The sequence below is a fragment of the Hyla sarda genome, chromosome 5, assembly GCF_029499605.1.
Source record: "Hyla sarda isolate aHylSar1 chromosome 5, aHylSar1.hap1, whole genome shotgun sequence".
Taxonomy (NCBI): domain Eukaryota; kingdom Metazoa; phylum Chordata; class Amphibia; order Anura; family Hylidae; genus Hyla; species Hyla sarda.
Window position 1 is genome coordinate 119,927,796 of NC_079193.1, and position 18,432 is coordinate 119,946,227.

Genomic DNA, 18,432 nt, shown 5'->3' on the forward strand with positions numbered 1-18,432 from the left:
GCAGAGAGCTTCGAAGTAAAAAAAAAAAAAAATGTAAAATTTTAAATTTTTTCATAAAATTTTGGAATTTTTCACCAAGAAATTATGCAAGTATCGACAAAATTTTACCACTAACATAAAGTAGAATATGTCACGAAAAAACTGTCTCGGAATCAGAGTGAAAGGTAAAAGCATTCCAGAGTTATTAATGCTTAAATTGACAGAGGTCAGATGTGCAAGAAAAAGCCAGGTCCTACACTGAAAATTGGCTGGGTCCTTAAGGGGTTAATATTTTTCACAGTCAGCTGCATAACTTAAATATGGTTCTGAATGCAACTTATGGAAACCGGAGAAAAGTATTCATGCTTCAAAGCCGGTAAGAGATTTTGTCATTAACTGGACATGCTTGGTCAAAGACCATTTATCAAGAGAGGTTAGTAATGCCAAAAACTGAGACTTGATCTCTGGACTCCTCATACTTTGTAGCCTTTCCCCTCTGTCAAGAAAAAAACTTGCTTCTAGCCATGTGTTTTCAGCAGGCAGTGGTTAGTTAATTGTTTAGACTAGCTTTGTGGCCAGTCGCAGTTATTTGTGTCTATATCAGCCCACATTTTTGCAATTTTTGTGTCTAATTGTTCTGACTTGTTCATAATCCAGCTTTGCTGCGAATTATTATTCAAACCAAGTATTATTCAACAGCGGTCTCCTGCATCTGTACATACAGTGCAAAAAATAGTGTATGTAATGAACATATAGGCAACTGCAGTCTTCTGCTTTTGAACTTACATTACGCAAATAGCATACAAAATGTATGCAATTCAGCGAAGATTACATCATTTGATGCTGCCAGAGGAGTTCTGCAGTGCTCTGGATGCTGCAGAGAGCCTGACCTCAGTGCAGGATCAGTGGAGAGGTAAGTGGGATTTAAAAAAAAAAAAAAAACATTTTGAGGGAACCTATGTGAGAGCATTACCTATGGGGGGGCATGACCTATCTGGAGGCACTACCTATCTGGGAGGCACTACCTACCTGGGGTCACTACCTACTGGGGGAATTATCTACCTGGAGGCACTACCTACTATATACCTACTGGGGGAACTACCTACCACCTACCTACTGGTGGCACTACCTACTAGGGGCATTACCTACTATCTACCTACTTGGGGCATAACTACCTGTCGGGCACTACCTACCTGAGGGTATTGACTACCTGGGGCACTACCTACCTGGGGGCATTATCTACTACCTACCTACATGGGCAATACCTACCGGGGGCATTATCTACCGAATGGCATTCATTATTTAGTTCCCTGAGGCTAGGAAACAGGTGGAGAATGAGCAGAAAAGTGTGGAGTGTGGGGCACATTATGGGGAGATGACTCATGTTGGAAGAAGACTTCATGGTGGTCTGAACAAGACAGAGAAGAAAAGGAAAGAGAACAACTTCAAGAAGATGCCTCCTGCGAGTCTATAGATGTAACTGCACTGTAATCACTTATATGGTCTGCAGAGCATGTGAAGAGCTTGGGTTACCACTGTATGGGCTTTGTAGGGGGGATATTGGTCTATGTTCAGTGGTTTTAATCCAGTCACTATGTGGTGGTAATGGTTGTGGTCACAGTGTGGCAATATTATTTTCCCTTGTGTACTGGAATTATGCATTGTAATTGCTGTAAAAGGCCACAAAACCTAGAATAGTTACTTTTTTAAATCAAATTTCCCTCCCCCAAAAAAATGAATATACCGTATATACTCGAGTATAAGCCGAGTTTTTCAGCACGATTTTTCGTGCTGAAAACACCCCCCTCGGCTTATACTCGAGTGAACTCCCCCACCCGCAGTGGTCTTCAACCTGCGGACTTCCAGAGGTTTCAAAACTACAACTCCCAGCAAGCCAGGGCAGCCATCGGCTGTCCGGGCTTGCTGGGAGTTGTAGTTTTGAAACCTCCGGAGGTCCGCAGGTTGAAGACCACTGCGGCCTTCAACATCATCCAGCCCCCTCTCACCCCCTTTAGTTCTGAGTACTCACCTCCGCTCGGCGCTGGTCCGGTCCTGCAGGGCTGTCCGGTAAGGAGGTGGTCCGGTGAGGAGGTGGTCCGGGCTGCTATCTTCACCGGGGAGGCCTCTTCTAAGCGCTTCGGGCCCGGCCTCAGAATAGTCACGTTGCCTTGACAACGACGCAGATGCGTCGTTGTCAAGGCAACGGCTCTATTCCGGGCCGGAAGCGCGGAGAAGAGGCGCCCCCGGTGAAAATAGCAGCCCGGACCACCTCCTCACCGGACCACCTCCTTACCGGACAGCCCTGCAGGACCGGACCAGCGCCGAGCGGAGGTGAGTACTCAGAACTAAAGGGGGTGAGAGGGGGCTGGATGATGTTGAAGGCCGCAGTGGTCTTCAACCTGCGGACCTCCGGAGGTTTCAAAACTACAACTCCCAGCAAGCCCGGACAGCCGATGGCTGCCCGGGCTTGCTGGGAGTTGTAGTTTTGAAACCTCTGGAGGTCCGCATGTTGAAGGCCGCAGTGGTCTTCAACCTGCGGACCTCCGGAGGTTTCAAAACTACAACTCCCAGCAAGCCCGGACAGCCGATGGCTGCCCGGGCTTGCTGGGAGTTGTAGTTTTGAAACCTCTGGAGGTCCGCATGTTGAAGGCCGCAGTGGTCTTCAACCTGCGGACCTCCGGAGGTTTCAAAACTACAACTCCCAGCAAGCCCGGACAGCCGATGGCTGCCCGGGCTTGCTGGGAGTTGTAGTTTTGAAACCTCTGGAGGTCCGCAGGTTGAAGACCACTGAGGGCGAATGATGAGAAGAGGATGATGAAGGGGGGGGGTGTGGGGATGATGAAGGGGGGTGGGGATGATGAAGGGGGGGGGGTGTGGGATGATGACAAGGGGATGATGAAGGGGGGATGTGTGGGATGATAAGGGGATGTGTGGGATGATGACAAGGGGATGATGAAGGGGGGATGTGTGGGATGATGACAAGGGGATGATGAAGGGGGGATGTGTGGGATAAGGGGATGTGTGGGATGATGACAAGGGGATGATGAAGGGGGGATGTGTGGGATGATGACAAGGGGATGATGAAGGGGGGATGTGTGGGATGATAACAAGGGGATGATGAAGGGGGGATGTGTGGGATGATAACAAGGGGATGATGAAGGGGGGATGTGTGGGATGATAAGGGGATGTGTGGGATGATGACAAGGGGATGATGAAGGGGGGATGTGTGGGATGACAAGGGGATGTGTGGGATGATGACAAGGGGATGATGAAGGGGGGATGTGTGGGATGATGACAAGGGGATGATGAGGATGTTAATGACGGGTCTGGATGATGACAGGGGGGGGATGAGGTATTTCCCACCCTAGGCTTATACTCGAGTCAATAACTTTTCCTGGGATTTTGGGTTGAAATTAGGGGTCTCGGCTTATACTCGGGTCGGCTTATACTCGAGTATATACGGTAAGTTAATCAATAAATGATATGTACCCCGAATTGTGCCAATTGGATATAGTATATCAATGGAAAAATGAAATGTTATAACACTTGTCAGGCTGTAAAAACAAATATTGCTGTATTTTGAAGATTTAAACATTAACAGGTATATTTGAATATAACTTTTTTTGTTTGTTTTTTAAATGCCAAGAAAAACGCCAATTCTGCCTCATGGTGTTTTTTCGGCCAAAAAATGCTGCGGCCAGATGTTAGCTGTAAATCAATGAGAAATCGCAAAATCCTTCTTCCACTTTGGCATTTTTTTTTTTTTTACCCTTTTGGTGTTTTTTCACTCTTTTTTGGCATCTTTTAGCTCCTTGGCGGTTTTCCAAAATCGCAGCATGTTGAGCACCTGCCGATTTTTTTGTCAAAATCGTGGCGTCTTTCTCCCATTTCTCCCTATGGGAGTGAAAAAAAAAATCGCCAAGAAAAACGATATGTGGGTTTTAACTTTGGCATTTTGAAGGCGGTTTTTATTCTTTTTTGGACTTAAGTGATCCAAAAAAGTGATGGAGATACCTTTTTTACTGAAATTTCATAGGGTACCATTAAAAAAATAAATAAAAAAGATACAGTAGTGAAGGAAAAAATGTTATCTAACGGAAAATTTTATAACAAAATATTTATACATTTTTAAAACAGGGGTCAATTTATGTGGGCAGGCGGGGACCTAAAAATGTAGCTGACAATAATAAAAATGTAGTGAGTGCAGTATGTTTTTCACTTATTTTTTACATTTTTTTTTAGGTAGTACTACTACTCCCAGCATGGAACACACTGTTCCATGATGGGAGTAGTAGTACCTGTACTAATTGACAGATCACCTGTTGCGATCCTCCTGTATAATGTATAGATGTGGCCGGCCTCTCTTCTATGGTCCCCTGCACTGACGTATATATACACACCTATTCATATTTCCCGCAGAGAGTTGTGATTGGCCAGATTGTTCCAGCCAATCACAGCTCTCTGCGGGAAATATGAATATGTGTATATATACGTCAGTGCAGGGGACCATAGAAGAGCGGCCGGCTGCATCTATACATTATACAGGAGGATCACAGCGGGTGTAAGGAGTGACATCCACTGTGATCTTTCCTTAACTGCAGGTACTACTACTCCCAACATGGAGCACACTCTGCTCCATGCTGGGAGCTGTAGTACCTGCATTAATAGACAGATCGTAAAAAAGGAGTCAGAAGTTACACTCACTGCAATCTTTCTATTAATGCAGGTACTACAGCTCCCAGCATGGAGCAAAGTGTGCTCCATGTTGAGTAGTACTACCTACAAAAAATAGAGAAAAATGTGAAACACACTTTAACAATTAATAAAAATTTTTTTTAAATATATCAATTTCGTTAAATAAAATGTTTTCCATCACTACTGCATCTTTTTTTTTTTTTTTTTTTTTTTTTTTTTTTTTTTTTTTTTTAAACTGCCAAGGTGCAATTTCCACACAAATGAAAAAAGGCCAGAAAAAAAACGCCAGACGTAGGAAACTGTATAGCCGTTTTTTCAAACCAAAAAACGCAGGACAAAAAAAAAACAAGTAGAAACTTAGCCTGAATGACACTGTGCATATCGCTGGCTTTACTGCTTCCTTAACAGTAATAAGTTCTAGAATGTGTACAGTCTGGAGGGGTAATATAGCATATCTATTTTAATGTTCATATCAGGATAGGAAATTTCAAGTAATATTCAATCATGAAAAGTTAATAGCAGGTTACGTCGATAACACTAGATACCAGTAAGATTAAGGAACAACATGTTATCAAATAATTTTTACGTAATTACTCATCAGCACAAGCCACCTCAAGTTTATATCCCAATAGACAATAAAATCATAATTGCACCTTAACTAAATGGTTTGTTTCACTGTAAAGCTATGCAATGCAGTAAACAATGGGCCATAACCTGTTTTTCAATTATGCAGATAAGCATCTTCTGAGGAGGTAAACTACAATAATAAAAAAGTTGACCTTTGAGCAGATAATTTATATGCATACTTAAGTGATAAGATTCAATAAATTCTAATTGTTAGAAAATAGCTGATATTAAGACTAAAGGCTGTTTTGATTAGTCAATCACTCTGCAGCAGAATCCAATCACACCAACCAACATATCAACTTATGTTGTTATGTTATTATCTTTTTACTTATATAGCCAAGTGTCAATTTGTCAACAGAAAAAAATAAGTTAACTAAAAGGCCACTGCCTTATCTCTGCCTTTACATTTTGTCTTATTCAGTGAGCTACAATGAGGACTTTTAGTAACAGAGTGGCAAATCCTAAACCCCTTGACTGTGCCAGAGTACTGCAATGTCAGTGGCTTGCTGCATGACTGGCACAGACATGCCTCCCTTCTGTCCGACATGTCCACTACCCAGTTTTAAGCTAGGTATCTGTAGCCATGCTCTTTAAAGTGGCAGCAGTGCCTGCTGCCGCTTTGAAGGTCGGGCATCATGAGCCACGGTGGTTGCTTCCACCTTATTAGCTATGGTCAGTATTGATGCGGGCCTGTAATACAAAAAATGGGACATCTCTGCATCCAGAATCTTTTATTTTTTTTAAGGGATGCATGGACAACAGGCTCAAAAACAGGATGATCCATGTAAAACAGGGACTTCTGGTCACCCTGGTGACCAGACGGGACTAGAATATGCTGGAATGGGAGCTGCCGGGACAGAGGCAGGTGAGTATCATTCATTTTTCATTTCTACCGTGTCCCCAAAGTATAAAAGAAATTTAGATTCCTGGTTTCCCTTTTAAACCTGATTTGTGTCAGTCTTCCTGAATGATGATGACCTGATACAATTTTTTGAGACAGAGTACCAACCCTTTTCAAGTACCAACCCTTTTTTTTAAATGTCATATGACAGAAGTGGTGGCTTTAGACTTTTTGAAGCCTGCTTAGGCAAAAGTTGAACATGATAAGCTTTCTGACACCCTTAAATTAAGATATGCTCCATAAATTAAATAGAGAGAGGAGAGAAAGAAAAAAGTGCTGGGGTGCTCCCTGGTGTGATACTGTCAGGTTTACTTGACCCGCCACCACACTACTGGTGCTATGCTGACCTTGATGGGTTGGACTATCCATATAGGAACAAACCCAAGTGTTGCAATGGAAAAGCAGTATTCAGCTGAAGGACACTATCCGTGTACCCTAGGGTTAAAATTATTAATGGAAATGGCGGGACATCGCTGCGGCCGGTGATAGGCTGAAGCTCCGTGTGACGTGTCGGGCTAACAGGAAGTAAGAAGCAAACAGCCCGGCGACCGAACACCTGTACCGGAGCTCCAGGGGCGTGTAGGCAGGCAAGAGAAAGTTTGTTTTCTTTTTTTTTTTGCAGCCCGGACCAGATAAAATAAGAAAAGTGCACGCCGGACTACTCCTTTAATTCAGCCATGAGCCCTATGCAAATTGTTTCATTGTCATCTGTACATAAGATTCTGTGTTTAGCATCAATAGAACCAAGGGAAATATGACAATATCTGTATAAAAATTGTCCTTATGCATTAGGGAGGACTATTAGGTGTACAGCGAGTCAATGTACATATTAACCCTGTACAGTGACTCACAGTACTACAATATACAGTGATGCAGGGTCGGACTGGGACCAAAAATAGGCCCGGGCATTTTAGACTAAGCAGCCCATTTTAGTCGTGGGTGTGGCTATGTGAAGGCGGAGCCACAAAAGGGAGAGACAAAATGTAAATCATAGTTGGGTATAATAAAGCACCTAACAAAAAGAAAAATGTGCGTGTGTGTGTGTATGTATATCTCTCTCTCTCTCTATCTATATATCTGTATACTGAGACCAATATTACCAATAATACCAGTATAAAAGGAGGAGTATTGAGGGGAATTCATCAAGCTATTTAGAACTTTTTTCAACACAAAGTCTCAGGTCACTTCCCATGCGACTTTTGTGTGACTTTTGCTTTTGATCATATTTCAAAAAAGTGAACCACTATGTGCAGTGTTTTAGACTAGTTTTATGCAGTGGGCACTGATTCATTATGTGCAACTTTTCTCTGAAAGCTGCAAAAAGTTGCAGTGGCCTGCACATTTACTTTAGCCCTGTAAAGCAGTCTAAATGGGTACCATGGGCGTAGGAGTCAGGAAATTCATCATGTGGCGTGCGACTTTTGATGAATTTGTCGCAGGAAGGTGACATCAAACGGGACTTTTCTGCTCTAAAATAGTACACATACTAGATAACAATTGATGAATTTCTTTCTTTATTACCATACATATTACCATCATACTGTTAATGACAAAATCCTGTATACTGAGACCAATAATACCAGTATACAAGGAGGAATATTATCACCATACACATTACCATCATACTGTTCTAGTCAGTAGGGTTGTAAACAGTGCAGTCAGTATATAGCAGCAATGTCCTGGGCATCACACTATTCTACAACAAAGTTACACTTCTATTTAATAGTGGTACCTCCAAATCTGTGCTCGCTGCAGGCCCTCTCACCCTCCTTGTGACTCCTCCAGCAAAATAGTAAATACAGCTCTGGAGTATAATACAGGATATAACACAGGATCAGTACAGGATAAGTAATGTAATGTAGGTATACAGTGACCTGACCATCAGAATAGTGAGTACAGCTCTGGAGGATAATACAGGATATAATTCAGGATCAGTACAGGATAAGTAATGTAAATGTATGTACCCAGTGACCTCACCAGCAGAATAGTGAGTACAGCTCTGGAGAGAGGTTGTGTTCTGCTGAGCTCCAGAGTTTCCCAGAGAAGCAGTGATTTTCTTCCACCCCTCCCCAGGTGTGTGGCAGACACCTGGGTAGGTTTTCCTGCTATGGAGCTCCGGGAAGCTGGGGCTTCATCTTGCACCCCCCGTTCGCGGCTGGCGGGGTGTGCAAAGGAACATGCAACAGCCAGTAGTCAGGATGGGGTGAGGAGATCCACCAGGGTCCACAGCCATGTGGGGCCCCCTCCCCCGACCTCAGATGGGAGCTGAAAAGCTTCCAGCAGAAGCTCATCCAGGCAGCGGAGTGGAAAGTCTGCATCTGTTTCCTCAGAACCCCAGCAATGGGGGGTAAAGGGGCCCAGAGAATCCCTGGCCAGCTTTGGGTCCAGAATCCAGGCCAAGATGGCTCAGTATGAACAGCTCGGCAAACAACTAAGAGGCCTCAGAGAGGAGCTGAAGTTTGCAAGCTACCAAGCAAACAATGCAGCAAAGACCAAGAGGGCAGCATTTTCCACCAAGGTGAGAGCTCTGAAGAAACAGGTGGATGAGATTGTGAGGCTGAGATCGGACATTGTGGAGGGAGGTGGTATACTCAGCGAGAGACTTGTGAACAAGGATCGTTTCTCCAGAATGAAGGTCTCAGGACAAGTGAGTAACCAAGATGACTGCCAGAGTGAGGAGGAGGAGATGGAGGGAGGTGAGGAGGGGGATATGAGTGAGGGGGATATGGATACTGGACCTGTGTGTACCACCACCACTGTTACCCCAGACCCCCCACTTACCCTCAGTGAGGACTATGTAAACCCGGCTCAGGTGGCCTTACCTCCCTCCAGTGAGGATGATGATGATGACGGCAGTGACTGCAGTGATGGCAGCGGCTTGGCAGATGGGGGTCTCCTGCGGGCAATTGTTATGCAGGAGTCCCCCACCCGTCTGGAAAACTTTTCCTTCGGGGATGATTTGGGCCCAGAGGAGAAGGGAAAGAAATAGAAAGGAAAGGGCAAGAAGAGGAAGAAGACACAAGGAGTTAAGTTTGTCTTTTCTCCCTTTTAGCAGTCTGGGTCGGCTGAAAAGTCGGTTCAGGGTGCTGGGTCCCCAAATCTGCCAGACCCCGTTTCTGTAGTGGAGCGGGGCCAGCATGGGGGATACAGTAGTGCACCCAAAATCGCCGCGGGTGCTATAGAAAAAAAAGGGCACCCTCCTGTGAGGGGGAGGGTGTCCAGGCACCGGAAAATGGCGGCAGATTCACCCGTTCGGGGGGCGCTCCCCTGGTTAAAGTGGGCGGTACAGGTCCTGGCACTGCAGGGCACTCTCCTGTGAGGGGGGGGGGGAGTGTCCGGACCTTGTTGGTTCAGGGGGCGGTCCCCTAGGTGGCGTGGTTGGTACTGGTTCTGGCGCCAGGGGGCACTCCGCTGTAAAGGGGGAGGTTCCCTGCACATCAGCTGTAGCGGGAGTTAGTCCGGAGGGACAGTTTTTTTTCGAGGGGGCGTGGCCACCCATGTCAGAGGCGGAGCCTGTGTCTGCACCCCAAGACACAGGAAGAAAGAACTATGCAGCACCAATCCTGAAACCGGCAACCCTTAAACATGAAGCAAAAGACCCAGCCAGCCCAGTCTGTAACACACCAAGGGAGAGTGAACGCAAGAGTGAAAGTGAAAGAAAAAATGTGAATAAAAATGGTAATGTGCAGAATGTGAGTTATGGTGGTGTGCATGGGAGGAGTTGTAGTAGCTGTGTGGATGAGGGGGGTGCAAGCGGAGTGCAAGAAAGGGGTGCAAGTAGTGTGCAAGAGAGGGGTGCAAGAGGAGTGCAAGAGAGGGGTGCAAGTGGAGTTCAAGAGAGGGGTGCAAGTGAAATACAGGTGAGGAGCGGTAGTGGAATGGCAGAGAGAGGTGTTATGGCTGATGATTCTGTTAAGAGTAAGGGTCCAGGTTTGGCCTCTGGGTCAGTTCCTGGTTTTACTGCCCCCCCGGTAGTGGCTGCTTCTCCCAGAAGCTATGCCAGCGTCACTGCCGGGGGATCCCCATCTCCGTCTGGCTCTGGGGGTCACTTGCAACAGCGCCTCCTGGAGGCTCTACATAGGGGAGACAGGTCAATCCATGTAGAGGGGAGGGGTAAGGTTGACCTGTCTTTTTGGATAGAAAGACATGGCTTAGGCGCCTTCCGAGAACAAAACGGGGAGGTGGTCTGGTCCCTCCTGACATCCGGGCAGGAAAGTGGCCGTAGGAATGTGGTCCGTTTAGTGTGGAGGGGCGAAGATGCGTGTCCGCCTCGGGGTAAGGTGGTTGAGCTCCTCCTCCGGATGGAATTCAGGGCAAGTGACATCTTTTTGACATCAGCTTTGTTCGGCCAGAGGGTTTGGAACTTTTCTGGTCGAATTATGAGGTGGTGAAAAGCGAGCCCGGCTGGCGGGATTTCGCCGTAAAGGCGATATCCAGTCAGAATCTGGCCAAGAAAGTGACCGTTTTGACACGTAACGAGTCACTATCTTGCTATGACATTATGACCTGGCTTAGCCGATATGGGGATGTGACGGACATGCCAAAAAAGAACTATGACGAACATGGGATCTGGTCTGGGGCCTGGACGTTTTCCGTCAAACTGAAGCGTTCAGGGAGCACTGTTGCCCACATCCCATCAGCTGCTTTCCTTGGGAGAGACAGAATCCAAGTTTTCTACCAGGGGCAGCCCAAGGTCTGTCACAGGTGTGGCAGCCCCACCCACTTTAGCGCAGCCTGTACCGTGCAGGTCTGTGCACTGTGCGGTGGGGTAGGTCATCTTGCCGCATCCTGTAGGCAGATCCGGTGTCATCTGTGTGGTGTCTTAGGACACCCTTTCAGCCGTTGTCCTAGCGCCTTTGCCCGTGCGACGGTCACCTTGGCTGGGGAGAGCAGTAATGTTGCCTCAGCTAGGGAGGGCACGAGTGCGGGTGAAGGTGCAACAGGGTCAGTGAAGAGGAAAAGTCCCGCCAAGCTGAGGCGGGAGGCTAATCGGAGAAGGAGCAGGGAACTGGAGAGTTCCCATGTGGCAGGGGTAGCTTCTGACCCTGCTCCAGTGGTTAGTCCTGAAACTGCTGAGACCCTGGGGGAGAATGTGCTGGATGAGGAAATGGGGAGAATCTGTAAAGAAGAGGGCAGCAAGGCCAATCTTTCCGATTCCTCCCACTGTGAAAGTGTGGATGAGGAGGGTGAAGAGCGGCCAAAAAAGAAGGGCAGTAAAGGGAGAAAGAAGAGGTCAGAGCCCTCTAGTCCCCGTGCTGCGGACCAGGTCCCAAGCGGAAGCTTACCTGCCCCCCCTCTGATTGATCTGTCTAACCGGTTCTCTATCCTTGAAGACATCTCCTCCCCCTCCTTGGAGGGGGGGGGGGTCAGGGATGGGGTGCCTGAAGTGGGGGAGCCTCCAGGGGGAACTGGGCCCTGTCCTGATGGGGCAATTTCCTCAGGGGATGGGGCCAAATCGGAGCCAGGCGGAGATGGGGATTCTAAAATGGACCACTCAGAGTCTAAAAAACGGTCCAAAGAGAAGGAAGCCTCCTCATCTGGGGATGAGGGGGTAAAGAAGAAACAAAAATTAGGGGGTTAGGGCCGTATATCTCAATCACCCATGATGGCGGCACTCACCCCATTGACGCTGGCATCTATTAACTGTGCCAGTATAAAGTCTGATACGGCTAGATTCGCAGCCTTTGATTTTCTCGGCCGTGTTGAAGCCGATATTTTGTATCTGCAGGAGACCAGGTTGTCAGATCTTGCCTCTCTGGTAAAAGCCAGGAGAGAGTGGAGGCATGGCCCCTCCCACTGGTCTCTTGCGGCTGAGCCGTATAGTGGGGTGGCGGTCCTTTTTACCGCTCCTGTTGAATGCAGACGGGTTATTGAGTTAGAAATGGGGAGGTGCCTGATCTTAGATGTCCTCATGAAGGGGCAAGAGCTCCAGCTTATTAACATCTACGCCCCACAAACCAAGTGGGGACGAAAAGATCTCTTTATGAGGATTAAGCCCTTTCTTTTTACAAGCCGACAGGTGATCTTTGGAGGGGATTTCAATACTGTCACGAGATCCCAAGATAGGAGAGGCTCCAATGATCGGTTGGCTTATGATAGCATAGCTCTCAATAGTATAGTTAGGGAAGCTCGCCTAGAGGACGCCCACATCCGGAGCCCCTCAGGCCACGCGGGTTTCACCTATCATCGAGGTAGCTGCAGGTCTAGAATAGACAGGTTTTATTTGAAGGAGGAAGCTGTCTCTTCTGCAGTGTCCGTGGTTGAGGTGGAGTTCTCCGATCACTGTATGATTTTGTTTTCCCTGAATGTTTCAGAGACCCCTCGGATGGGTAAAGGTTATTGGAAGCTGAATTCGTCCCTCCTGGAGGAAGCGAAGGTAAGACAGTCCTTTGAGGATTTTCTTCAGAGTCAGGTACCTTTACTGGGCCTATGTAGTAGTAAGTCAGAGTGGTGGGAGATGTTCAAGAAGCGGGTTGCGGGGTTCTTCCGCCAGCTCTCGAGCCTCAGGTCCCTGAATAGGTATCGCCTGTATCAGGGACTGAGGAGGAAACTCGAGCTTCTTGTCTCGACTGGAGGTAGCCGGGAGGATATCTCCAGAGTGAAGTCCTTGCTGATGAGGTGTCAGTACGATAGGCACGCATCTTTGGTTTTTGAGAGGGATTTCGGGAAGTACCGCTCGCCCGACCCTTACAGAAACTGTAAGATGTCAGTGAGTAGTAAAGTCATTTCAGGACTGATCGATAGTACAGGATCTCTGAATCGGTCCAGATCAGGGATCTTGGAGGTCGTCAGATCCTTCTACTCGCATCTCTTGGGAAGGAAGGATCTAGATCGAGACGGGATGTCGGCTTTCCTGGCTGAAACCATTCCTGAGCCAGGGGTAGACCCCTCTCTTGATGTTTTGGCAGAAAAAATCAGGGAAGAGGAAGTGAGACTGGCGATTGAGGGGCTTGCCCCCAAGAAGTCACCAGGTCCGGATGGCTTAACATCCGAGTGGTACAAGACCTTTAAGGAGTCTTTAGCTCCCCTCTTGACTGAGATATTCAATGAGTGTCTCTCCTCAGGCACTCTGCCGAAGTCAATGAGGAGGTCAGCCCTGATTCTTCTCTCAAAGGGTAAAGATCCCAGCCGTATTGAGAATTGGAGGCCCATAACTCTTCTCAATACGGACAGGAAGCTTCTGGCCAAGATACTGTTTAATCGGCTGGTGAAGTTTGCACCCTGGCTCCTTTCGGGGGCCCAGCACTGCTCTGTTCCAGGCCGAAGCACCTTAAGTGCTGTTCTCGGTGTCCAGGAGGCAGTGGAGCGGAGTAGTGCAGGTCTCTGGAAGGGGTACTTGCTGTCCCTGGATCAGGCCAAAGCATTTGATCGGGTGAACCACGAGTACCTCTGGTCCGTCCTCCTGAGATATGGCTTACCGTGTGCTTTTATTAATTGGCTTAAGACCTTATATGCAGGGGCAGAGAGTTTCCCGCTGGTGAACGGGTGGTCTGGCCGCTCTTTTGAGGTGGGGTCCGGAGTCCGTCAGGGTTGTCCTTTGAGCCCGCTTTTATACGTGTTCGCAATTGATTCCTTCGTCCGGAGGGTAGATTGTGGGCCGTTGGCGGGAGTCGGGATGAGTCTGGCGGAGCTGGATGTCGCCCAGAGAGTGGTGGCGTACGCTGATGATGTCACCATTTTCGTGTCCTCGAGAAAGGAGGTTGATGTGGTGATGTCGGTGGTGGAACGCTACTCGGAGGCATCCGGGTCTAAGATCAACCGGGATAAGTGTGAAAGTCTCTGGCTGGGAGGGGGAGATCCCACTTTTGATCTCCCAGACACTCTCCCAGGGCCCCAAGACTCAGCAAAAATTCTGGGCATCACATTCGGCCAGGATGATTATCCCACCAAAAACTGGGACGGTAAGCTACAGGATGCCACTCATAGGGTGGATCAGTGGAAGGGTTGGTCTATGACCCTCAGGGAAAGGGTACACCTGATCAAATCGTACCTGCTCCCCTTGTTTATCTATCTGGGCAGTGTATGTATCTTGCCAGATGCCTACTACACTAGGATCTACAGCCTGTTTTTCCAACTGTTATGGGGGAACAGGATGAACCTAGTCAAGAGAGAGGTTACGTACCGCACAAGGAGACTAGGGGGTTTATCTATGGTAAACCCTGTGGTGTTCTTAACAAACACCTTCTTGAAAGCCAACATCTCAAACCTCTGGTCAGAGAGGGCTCCTCCGTGGGTACTCTCCTGCAGGGAATGGTTTCGGCCTTTCTTCCAGGAATGGGAGACAGGAGGGCAAGTGAAGGACCTCCGTACGCCCCATGGGCATCTTCCGGCTTACGCTACCCCGACTCTGAAGGCGATACGTCGGTGGGGTCTGGGAGTGTGGGAGATCAGGACCCAGTCAAGGCAGTTCCTTGACAAACGGGTTCTGTTGACCCACTTCCAGAAGCCTCTGGCGCTCAGGGACTGCCCAGGTCGGGATCTGAGGATGGGGTTGTATCTCTTAAATATGAAAAGGATCCCCCAGAAGTTTTGGGACTTGGCCTGGCGCTGCTTTCAGGGGAAGCTATATGTGAGGGACAATTTGAAGTGCAGGAGATCTGATGACCGGGGATGTCCCCGAGAAGAGTGCGGGGACATGCTGGAAAGCATGGACCATTTCCTGCTTCATTGTCCCTTTAATATAAGGGTCTACAACCGGGTGGGCGCTTCCATCGGCTGGAGTCAACTTGCCGGCCTTACCTATCCAGAGTGGGCTTATGGGGCATTCAGAAACCTGGGTGGCCGAGATCGGGGCACTTTGTTTTTAGTCAGCTTAGTGGTTAAGTACTACACGTGGAATGCACGGTGTTTAGTGTCTAATCAGCGCAAAGTCCTCTCCGAGGTGGAGGTCTGTAGGAACATCACCGGTGACCTCGGGAAGATCAGGTCTTTGGAGTATGGCAGTCTTGGTACCAGTAGGGCTTCTCTCCTATGGAGAGGGTTTTCTTTTGATGTGCCCTAGGTACTAGACCTTTTGGGTAGAGTACCCTTGTTTTTGTTAGGGACAGTGATGCAGGGACAGGGTTAGGGTGATAGTAGGGTCAGTTTATCTTTAGGGATAATGGTAGGGTGAGAGGTAGGGTGCAGTTAGGGAAAGAATATCAATTTTGTATGTATCAGGATTGCCATCCTTCTTCCTGGTGGTGGGCTAATGCATGTGCACCCTAGCTTTTTGTTTTGTTTTCAGATGCTATGGTTATGAAGGGCTTACAGGCACCGAACTTGGGCCTAAAGTGGGTTGTATTGTTTGCTTATGTATGTTAAAGCTGGTAATGGTTAAGTTGGTTGGGAGGAGTTCTAGGTTGGGAGGGCATATTTGTGGGTGGTGGTGGTATTTTCTTTTGGTGGACCTGGCATGGGTCAGTTGTGGACTGGACATTGAGGACTATGAACTGTATGGAAAAAACTCTGACCCATGTACAGGAGGGCGGGTGGTGTGGGTGAAGGGTCAGTTTAGTGTAGAATGTTCTTTTATATTTGTAGGTGTGTTTTCTGTTTATTTATAGGTGTATATAGTTTGTTTATAGTATTGTACATAGTAGTGTATATAGTTAGTTATGTATATAGTATGTATAATGTATGTTATATTATTATAAAAAAATTTTTTTATTTTTTTATTTATTTTTATTTTTTATTTTTTTAAGTATATAGTATTTATAGTAGAGATAGACATGGCAGTCGAACCAGTTTTGTTTTTGTAGTAATGTTTCTTTAGTATCCCGTTGTGGATTTATTTTCTTTGGTTTATATATGTAGTATGTAGTAAAGATGTGTGTAAGCATGTGTGTATTGTGTTTTCTGTGATATTTTCCCGAGTTTGGGTATTTTGAGTTGAATTTAATTAATTTATTTATTTTTGGTTTCTTGGTTAAATGCAGTTAATATATGGATATATATATATATATATATATATATATGTGTGCATGTGTGTGGTATAGTGTTATTATTATTATTATTTAAAAAAAAAAAACATGGTGTGCAGTGTGAGTGCTTGTTGTGTTTTCTATGTATGATTTTTCCCGAGTTTGGGTGTTTTGAGTTAAAGCGAAATAGTGCTATTTTTATGTTTCTTATGAGTGTTGTTTGGCTATGAAAGGTGTAGTTATAATATTTCTAGTTCTAGTAGGAAAGCTGGGCTGGCCGGTTAGGCAGGATTTTTGTTCTTTTATTTAAATGTAAAGTTTGGGTTTATGTTATTTCATGTTGTTGTTTTCCGTTATGGCAAAGTTGTGCTGGTTTATGTTTTGTTATGATTTATATTTTTCTAATAAAAGATTTACAGGACATAACTCAGGATCAGTACAGGATAAGTAATGTATGAAAAACAGAGGGGTCTGGAGGAGAACAGAGGGGTCAGGGAGGGACTGAGGGGTCTAAAATAAAACAGAGAGGTCAAGGATGGACAGTGGGGTCTGATGGAGAACATAGGGGTCTGGAGGTGTCCAGAGAGGTCATAGTTGGACAAAAGGGTCTGGTAGAGGACAGAGTGGTCACGGATGGACTGAGGTGTCTGGCGAATTACTGGGAAGTCAGGGATGGATAGGGGGGTCTAGTGGAGTACAGTAGGGTTTGTAGGGGTGTGGCTTGTCACTGGGTAGGGTTTTGTTTTCAGAATTTTCCCTACATATTGTCCTTGCTGTAAGGACCTTACAGTGAGGACAATACAGAGGGAGCAGATGAAACACAACTGCCATTAAAGTTTTTTTTATTAGCACAGATAGGCATTTTAGTCCAGATTTGCATAATACAGACTCTAGTATTACCCCCCCTCCCTGTATAATACCAACCCCATTAAGAACCCCCCCCCCATAATACAGAGACAGACCCCAGAATCACCCTCCTAGTCGTTCACTTTGCCTTTTCTACTCCATCTGGTCTGGACCTCCATGAAGAGTTCTCCAAGCTGTGACTTGTACCTGCAGAATCTGACGGACACACATTTTAGGCTCCTTTCTCCACCACCATCCCCACCTCTATACAAATTCCCCATCAATATTGCCCACTTTGTGCCCCCATACACATATATTTCCCCTCACATATGTGCGCATAGCCTCCATACCCCCTTAAGGACACAGGGTGTTTTATTTTTTGCCTTTCCTTTTTTTCCTCCTCCCCTTCTAAAACCCGTAACGCTTTAAATTTTTCACCTACAGACCCATCTGAGGCTTGTTTTTTGCGCCATCAATTGTACTTTGTAATGACACAAGTCATTTCACCAAGAAATCTACGGTGAAAACAAAAAAATATTTGGGGGTGAAATGGAAAAAAAAATTATTTTGTAATTTTGGATGCTTTTGTTTCTACATAGAGCATTTTTTGGTAACAATGATACATTATCCTTATTCTGTAGGTCCATACAAGTAAAGTGATACCCAGTTCATAAAAGTTTTGTTTTAACTTACTAACCTACTTTACTTTTTAAAAATTTTTTTTTTTTTGGAGGGACTTTCTGATTAATTTTTCCTGGTATATGAAGTAACCAAAAATGCCCAATTCTGGAATTAGTTTTTCTTTTTTAACGAGTACGCCATTGACCATGAAATTTAATTAACATTATATATTAATAGTTTGGACATTTATGCAAGCGTTGATATAACATATGTTTATGTACATTGTTTTAACCCCTTAAGGACTCAGCGTTTTTCCGTTTTTGCATTTTCATTTTTTCCTCATCACCTTCTAAAAATCATAATGCTTTAAATTTTGCACCTAAAAATCCATATGATGGCTTATTTTTTGCGCCACCAATTCTACTTTGCAGTGACCAAAAAATCCACAGCGAAACGGAAAAAAAAATCATTGTGCGACAAAACTGAAGAAAATAAATTCATTTTGTAACTTTTAGGGGCTTCCGTTTCTACGCAGTGCATTTTTCTGTAAAACACCTTATCTTTATTCTGTAGGTATATACGATTAAAATGATAACCTACTTATATAGGTTGGATATTGTCGTACTTAAAAATCATAACTACATGCAGGAAAATTTATATGTAAAAAATTCTCATTTTCTAACCCCTATAACTTTTTTATTTTTCCGCATATCGGTACCATTTTTGTATTGATCGGACTTTTTGATCGCTTTTTATTCATTTTTTCATGATATAAAAAGTGACCAAAAAGACACTATTTTGGACTTTGGAATTTTTTTTGCGTGATATATTTTTATAGTTCGGACATTTTCGCAAGCGGCG

General features: G+C 45.8%; 1 protein-coding gene across 3 annotated transcripts in view; it reads right to left on the reverse strand.

Annotated features, from left to right (window-relative positions):
• The window catches only part of SLC6A19 (solute carrier family 6 member 19), a 283,454-nt gene that overhangs the window by 253,274 nt on the left and 11,748 nt on the right, over positions 1 to 18,432 (reverse strand). The window contains exons 1-2 of one of the 3 annotated variants that reach the window (XM_056520176.1): positions 17,078 to 17,119; positions 7,935 to 8,006 (exon numbers count right to left, since the gene is read on the reverse strand). The exons of the other annotated variants lie outside the window; for them this stretch is intronic. The gene's annotated coding sequence lies outside the window, so the exon portion shown is untranslated. Of the gene's footprint in view, positions 1 to 7,934; positions 8,007 to 17,077; positions 17,120 to 18,432 lie in introns of those variants that run through there. 3 annotated transcript variants of the gene reach the window in all.